Source organism: Sinocyclocheilus anshuiensis, unplaced genomic scaffold, assembly GCF_001515605.1.
Source record: "Sinocyclocheilus anshuiensis isolate Anshui unplaced genomic scaffold, SAMN03320099.WGS_v1.1 scaffold63, whole genome shotgun sequence".
NCBI classification, from domain to species: domain Eukaryota; kingdom Metazoa; phylum Chordata; class Actinopteri; order Cypriniformes; family Cyprinidae; genus Sinocyclocheilus; species Sinocyclocheilus anshuiensis.
This window is the reverse complement of record NW_015552625.1, coordinates 3,979,236-3,987,572: the sequence shown is the minus strand read 5'-3', so window position 1 is coordinate 3,987,572 and position 8,337 is coordinate 3,979,236. Positions and strand designations below refer to the sequence as shown.

Genomic DNA, 8,337 nt, shown 5'->3' with positions numbered 1-8,337 from the left:
ACATGTCAATATCCAGAATTATCACATTAATCAAAGCTATCATCAGATTGGAAAAGTTTTTCAAGATTTCAAGTAGTCAAAAGTTTCTCTAACAGAGCAATCACTCATTAACAAAGTTATGTCTGTAATATATCCATACGGAAGTGCCAATGACTAAAAAAAAAACAATGCTACTGCAACATTTTTTAACAAACTGTGAAACTCCTGGAAGCTGATACTGAATCACAATTTCAATGTGCAGGGTTCAATAGTGGATAATACGAAAAACAGTTCCATTTACAGAGGACAAATGTTTATTATATTGTTTATGCTGTTCTACAACATGTGATGCCCTTTCAGCATCTGAGTGGGAAAAATCTTAATGTCATATTTGTTACAGAAGCTGTCCAGTGTATTTGATTTGCAAACGTTCCCCTCCCTATCACTGAATTACAGCATTACAGAGAGCTCTCGACTCCATTGTGCTGTGGCTTTCAACGGAGAAATCCACCTCATAAGAAATATTAAACACCAACCAGAACAGACAGTGCAGCTACATCCTCATGTCAAGATTAAGGTAATCTCATCATTAAATATAATATGATCTATTCTGTTATGCTCAGTGTCATGCAGAAGAAAAGACGCCTCCTCACTCGGTCTTTCATGTTTGATAGAGGAAACAATTACGAGTTACACATACAGTAGGCACAGAACAGAGAGGCAGTGGGATAAAAATGCTTTCAGCATCTGAGTGGAATTAGGACACCCACAGAGTGGTAGAGGAAGATGGCGGAAATCATTGTTACCATGCAAGGAGGTCTGCTACAAGGAGGCGGCTTGAGTCTATCATTGATGCCAAAATACTGCGTGAGCTCCTTCCAGTGCTCCTCCCGTTTCTCTTCAGGCTCCCTGGGCAAAGACACAGGATGACAAGTCTTTCGGTTTATTATTATTATTATTATTCACTCCAGGAATAGGCATGTACACTTTGTGAGATTCAATTATTTCTGCACACATCCCTTTTTGCTATAAATGGTGGATTATGGAGCCAGTCAGTATTTGGGAATATATGGGTGTTCAGTGAAATAGGCAGATTTAAATATGAAGAATTTTGTACTAAGATGAGACATTTTATATTTGTATCCCCTACCTCTGCCTCAAGGCTGGAATGATCTGAACAGAGTTTAAAAACTAAGCATCACACAGCTGCCGATTTCGCAAAGGGTTAGAAAAAAACTGAACTTCATACACTAAACAACTATGGATCACACACTACCAGACTTTTCAAGTGGTTCCAAACACAACAAACTCACGCAGAAACATGGGCCTTGTTGCTTGGAAATGTATAACATCATGAAAACAATATGTGCTCTAAAATTGGCTCAAAAACCCAAAAATGTTTTATAATCTCCAATTGGATAGTATCAAAGTCTAAAGATAAAAAAACTGGAGTCTGTGCCCATCATACGCTACGTGATATTGCAGCTAATTCTGTCAATTGCGCATTAATGATCACATTGCATTTACTTTAGATATGCGAAAATGCAATATTTCTTACATCAGTCAATGAACAAATATATTATTTCAGTTTAAAATCATCATATACAATTTAGGCTACAATGTGAGAAGAGTTTAATGCCATGCTATTAATATGAAGTATTCAGTACATATTCACATGTGTTAAGAACTTGTATTTAGGCTTGTTGTTTACACAACATCTCTCATAGTCTTTTTCATGACCTGCTGACTAATGTAGTGATGTTTTGATGGAATGGTCTATTATGGAAATCATCATTAACTGTCTTGGAGCAAACCATAATTGTCTATCATACCTTTTCTGCTCAGTGTCACAATTCTGTGTCCCACCTGTTTGAGGTGTAAAAACCAAAATATGTTAATATATTGCACATAAAAAAGGCATGTGCAAGCATTACGCATATGAGAAAGATTTTTAAATTGTGTTATTCATCTCCACAAGCAATGACGCATGTGGATCATATTAGTTCTACTGTAGTAAATCCTATTAGACACCCATGTTGTGATTGAATGCATGAGAAATTCCGTTCAAACACAAATCAGCACAGCTGTATAAAGAATTGTTATGTTTGCACTGAAAGGAATAAACAGGATACGGTTAACAACAGTAGAAATAACATGGAAGAAAAGCACTAGTAGGTAATGAGAAGAAAACTTGTTATAATTACCTTTCTTGTGGCGCCTTTTCCTTTTCCGCTTTGTTTGTGGTTCCTTCGTTCTCTGATCAACTTTTGCTTGCTGGAGCTCTGAACTTCTGCAACAATAACAAAAACAATGCTTTTAAACAATGATACTTGCATAATGACATTAAAATAAATTCTGAATGAACCAAATGCAACTTGCTTTGTTTATACTGTAGTGATTTTAACTGTCTACCGCCTAATTAGATAAATAATCAATAATTTGATCACTGCATGATCTGCACTCTCTGACAATACTGCATACGTGCATAACTACAGTAGATCCACGTACTTGCCACTTACCCAAGGAAACTCCAGGAAGACAATCATCCCCAAATGCATTATTGTGCAATCCAGTTTTTGTGTTATTACATTCAACCTGTACACAAGCTGAATGTGACTCTGTGTCTGTCTGACTGACGTGATAGCTGCTCGCCTTGTGTGTTTTCTGCCGTTTCTCCTTCATCAGCATCATCATCCTCAGAGCTCAGGTCAGCCTCACTGAGACCTGGCGGCAGATGTCCACTGTGCATATTACATCTGGCAAATCGTCAAAAACGAGACTCTTGCAGACGTCCGCATTATTATCTGCCACAAAACGTTTAAAGCAAATATATTTCGTAATATTTCGTCGTAAATGCGACGGGTGATTTAACAATATCATAATATATCAGATGAGTACACCAACAACTGCATGACGCTTACCGTTGCCTTCCGTATTTCCGCATTTTGAACATAGAGCTTCATTATTGGATCGGCGGAGGAGTAACAGCTGTAACAAAAACGCTGATTGGTCACTTTGATCTCATTATGAATTGTGATCCTCCCCTTTACAAAATAGTGGAGGCTGCCGTTCTGTGTTATGAATAATAATTCCCGGCTAATATTTCTGTTAAATCGTCAATTTGTCCAGCTCTGAATAACAAGAATAAGAATAAGTGTAAGACTACATAAACTGAATTATTATTATCATATTTTAAACCTGATCTAAATAGACAAATAGTGGGTGGATAAGTGTGCTTTTTAACCATGGTCTTTTGCCAAATTATAATTTAGAAATCAATTAAATATGAAGACTATACATTATATCAAGTATGTGAAACATTTGTTCCTCTAAAACTTTGGAAGGTTTGTTGTCTCTGGTGATGAATTGGTTACAACTTAACAACCAAAACAACTGTATGCCACACATGCACTTTTGTGAAAAATAAATAAATATGGCATCTACTGGCCTCAATAAGGTAATTTAACCAAAAATAACAACAAATAAAAATATGTTTTATGCAGTAGCAGCACATTTTAATGTAGGAATGAGTAAACTTATTCAAACATAGTTGTATGCCAGTTCAGTTATGAGATATATATATTTTACAAATGGCAAAGTAAAACACAATTGCTCATGTTTTCCAGAGTGATAAGAATGCTCTTATATGAGCTATGTCTCCCAATTTATTCAGACAGCTGAGGGCATCACCACATTATCATTCAAATGATTAGCATGCTAATCGTGTTTAGCCTGTGGCATTGGCAGACGAAAAACACTGATGCTTAAATTGCTTATTTATATCAAATAACATCAGTTTTCTGTTTTGTTGCTAAATAGGGGTGGGCTTTGTGCCTAATTGCAAAACCACCTATTTACTTAAATGATTTATTTAGTGTGCACAGATTCTGAGGCAACAAGCTCATTTGTATTGTCATAATGTCAGAAATTTTCATCAATATAATTTCTGCTTGTTATGCCTCCAGCGGGGCTGCCGCTAGTTTTGAATGCGCCCAGCAATTTATCTCTCTCGCTCTTTCTCATTTGCTCTCCCTCTCTCTCTCATTTGTCCCTTCCACACTCTCTCTATCTTTCTCTCTACATGTGTGCTCTGTAACCTGTAGTGAGTGAGCAATGCATGAGTGCATGTTAACCTTGACTTTCTTTTAGTATTTTTGGCCTTCTTAGCCGTTTAAAACCTCAGCCCAGTAAAGCCTGACATCTAAAATAATACTAAAAAAATATCACTTGTCATCTCCCAATAATATCTTGATTATATTTAAATACTTAGTGCGATAAAACAATAAAAAATAAAATAATTATGCATGGATATTAATTAAGTACACCTTAGTTGATTCAGTCCATTAAATGTTCGTCTTGAAATATTACTAACAATATCTAAGTAATTCTTATGTTTACTTTATAAATATTTCATAGCAAAAAGACACACATACCACGACCTAAGGGTAAACATTTCAAGAATTATACTAAAAGGCCTTTTAATTCAGTATAAACTATTATTCAGATGTCAGAAGACATGTAGATTGTGTGTAACAGTTTTTTCACCAAAGTTTTGATCATTTTGAGGCCTAAGACATTCATGTATCTGATATGATACTGTAGGCTATATAGGGTTAAGTATATGTTGTGTTTGTTGGTTACTATGTCCTTAAAAACATCAATTTCATCCAACATCAAGAACTTTAAGTATATATGACATGATAGGGCTTAAGTCAGCAAGATATATTAAACGTCACTCTACACAGCCCATATCCATAACTGATACCACCCGCCCCACAGTTAATACCAATTTAATTATATATGTGACAACTCAATGTCAAAAGCAACTAGATCTTTTAAAGGTAATTTTGTGGTGTAATATATCACTGAGTTACTACTGTCAAAATGATTATGATTATTCTTAATTTTGTTTATTACAAGACTTTTTTTTTCACTATACACTGGCACTTTTGTTCAGTTTGGGCTCCAGATCATTATTTATGTCACTGATTATTTATTTAGAGTTTGTTGTTTAAAACTTGGAAACCCTTATTAGTTTTCGTTAAAGCGGAAAAGAGGTGGTAAGTGTGGTGAGATAAACTAATCATCTCAAAGCCTTAATTATTAGTATCTTACTGTGACAGGCTGTTTTTTTTCCCAAGCCAGCCACATTGAACCTCAAATGAGCAAGCGCATGTCTGAGGAAAGAGTAATAATTTTAAGTCATCTGGATCTGGCTTGGGGTGGCAGAATTCATTAGAGCAGATTAGCTGAGTGTGTACAAAGTAAATGAGATATCTAATACTAGCCAACACGGCGGTCCAGGGATTCTTCATTTAGCTCCGAATATGAGAAACCATGTTAAGAGGCGATTATTAGCTTGACTTCTGGACTGGCTATATGCCTGCTTTCCTGTGCATTTGGCCCGATGGTGTGCTCTCGTATTTAATGACCCTTGACTTTTAGCCTCCATGTGTACAGTGTACAAGCCGTTAAAAATAACGGCCAACGCCGCAACACGAGGGAGGAGGAAAAGAAGGATGACACCCCGATGAGATTATTCACTGTTAGCCTGAAAGGGCAGCCAGCTGAATTGTTTTTGAGAGAGAAGCGAGGGAAGCTAATTATGAGTTTAAGAAGAAGGTTGAAGGAAAAAAAAAAAAAGATTACAAAGAATAATTTGCAGATATAATTACACCAAAATTGGGTACACACAATCGTCAAATACATGTATTGGTTGACCTGGGTGAGCCAGTGAAATAAATCCTTCTTCTATAGCCTTTGTTAATTTGTTTTTATCATCTCCAAGTGGTGTTTGTGCAGGCAGTGCAATTTGCATGTGTAATTCCACTGTGCAAATTGACAACAAGTAGATAATTCTGGGAAATGGGCTAGTTGCAAGGCCCTAGCTATCTTCCTGTGCCGATTCATTTTGAGGAACTGCTGAGGCATGAAACTCATACATCAACTATTTCCTGACAATGCTCAGACTTATTGTCCCCTAAAATGTCATTACAGCCATTATTTATGGAGTTAATTCATTTATTAAACCATATTTACGCAGACAGAATGTCACATTGTGTCCATCGTCCAGAATGACGCCTTTAATGATGATTTTAACACATTTTCTCTTTTACATTCTACCAAGGAAGCGAAAGCACAAAGTGGTTTTGTTTTTAATGTCAAGCTTTGCTACTGTTAGATGGAGGTAATGTAGAAAAACACAAATCTTACAATACCTGAACATAGCCAGACATTTAAAATAGCAATATAGCCTATATGTGATAAAGAAAGTAGTGTTTGAAGGATTACATAGTATGGAGTGCTGTATTGAACTACAGTACAATACACAATGTATTTGGAAATAATTTAGTGTTATATGTGACAGGTGCTCCTTATGTTTCTGTTAAGAATGCACATGCAGTGTCTTTTAAATATACGTATATACACAGCTCTCTGGAATGCTTGATTCTAATCGGTAGCATTGTCAGATATTTCCTAATATTTGTTCATCACGGTAAGGCTACTCCCTGAGAATCGGCTCAAAAGAACGATTCATTCAAGAATTGGACATCTGGTAGCCTGTATAAGTCCAATTAATATGACATAATTATACATAATCGCCCTTTTAAGAGAAATAGTGTTTTATAAATAAGGTTTCAGCTGAAAAACATTGGTAGGCCTAATGCTCATCCAATGCTCATAGTTTTGATTAAAATACATCACATCAGGTCGGGCAGCTGCATACGTTGTAACTGCAAAAGTTAAAATATTTCAATGCAACCGAAGTGCAAAACGGACCTGATAATTACATACAAACTCCTTGCACCTCTCATACTACTCTCCGTTGTCAAAATTTACACTATTTACTTTGTTAGCGCACATTGCAAGTCTTGATGTGAACAGTTAATCCCTGCAAGTTTATCCACACAAAAAAAAGTTTGTCTTGGTAATCTTTAAAATCTGAAAATTTGCTTCTGCTCTGGATTCTTCTCTGATGACATCAGAGTATCCTTAACCACTTCCTGTCCAACCGTTAGCTTGCTGCAAGCAAGAGATGGTGAGTAGGAGCGCTAAAATAAAATCCGACCATCTATTCAATATTCCGTTTCAGCGGGAAATACGTCACAATTAGTCAGTAGTCACAAACTAACTGTTGTTTGTCGTTTGTCGGAGGTAGTGGAACTAAAAGCAGCAACCGTGGAGTGAGGTATTGAATTTTAGTCGCTATATCTCATTGGCAATATCAACCGGCTAACATTAGCTCTTATTAATCACACTATTAACTGTTTGTGGAAAATAACCTTGTATCTCTACTATAAATCGGGTAACTAGGCCTAGTGGATCTTTACGGTTGTTCTATAGCCCAAATCTGAGAATGCTGAGTGGTTATACATTGTTTAAATTTTGCACTAAATATGACAGTGCTCCTAATGTGTAATTGTGCAGCAGCAGACATCTCCTGGTGCGTCATACATTTTAATGGTACATATCCGCACTGGACAATTCCATCATGCCATTCTCATTTATTTTATTTTCTAGTTTCACCTGTCACCTCAAACTACTTATTATGGCAGTAATATTGAGCTGTATTTGAACCATTAAGCTGTAATGATTCGCTTGCGTGACATTTTAATTCATATAAGGAGTTTGAAGAGGGTGGCAGTGTTACTGGGATTAGATGGTTAGTGCTAAAACAAACTAATTTGATTGGCAATATAATACTTAAAGGCTCTACAGGAGGTTTAAGTATGGTTGGTTGGCGAAAGGAAAAAGTCATATTTGTAAACATTATATTTCATTAATTCACAGCCTTGCAGGTAGCTGTAGCTATAGCTATAGCAGGGGTGTGGACTCGCATGAGCCTCATTCCACGTCTCCTCGCTTCGTTGCAGCCATGAATTCACGGCTGGCAGTTCTGATGGTTCCCCGGACCATGGGAATAATGGGGATTGGAAACCCAGGACACATTGGAATGGAGTGATACCTGTCGCAGGTTTGCGGAGTGAATTCTGAGCATACTCGGCCCATAGTAAGTAGCGGCTCCAGTCGGTCTGATTGCGATGGCAGTATGATCGGAGGAAACGAGTGAGTTCTTGATTAAGACGTTCCACCTGACCGTTCGACTGTGGGTGATACCCGAAGGTGAGACTGACATTGATGTTGAGCTGTCAGCAGAAGGCTGACCAGACTCGGGAGGTGAACTGGGGACCCCGATCAGAGACCACATCCTCAGGTAGGCCGTAATACCTGAACACGTAGTTGCAGAGGACCTCGGCTGTCTCAAGAGCAGTGGCTAGTTTGGGTAGAGGAATCAGGCGGCAGGCCTTGGAAAAGCAATCGATAACAGTGAGAATGGTAGTGTGACCCTGTGAGGCA

At 37.3% G+C, this 8,337-nt stretch overlaps 1 pseudogene; it reads right to left on the bottom strand.

Moving 5' to 3' along the window:
- LOC107666545 (protein FAM204A-like) overlaps nucleotides 1-2,893 on the bottom strand; it is an 18,154-nt pseudogene extending 15,261 nt beyond the window's left edge.
- Nucleotides 2,894-8,337: the final 5,444 nt, after the last annotated feature.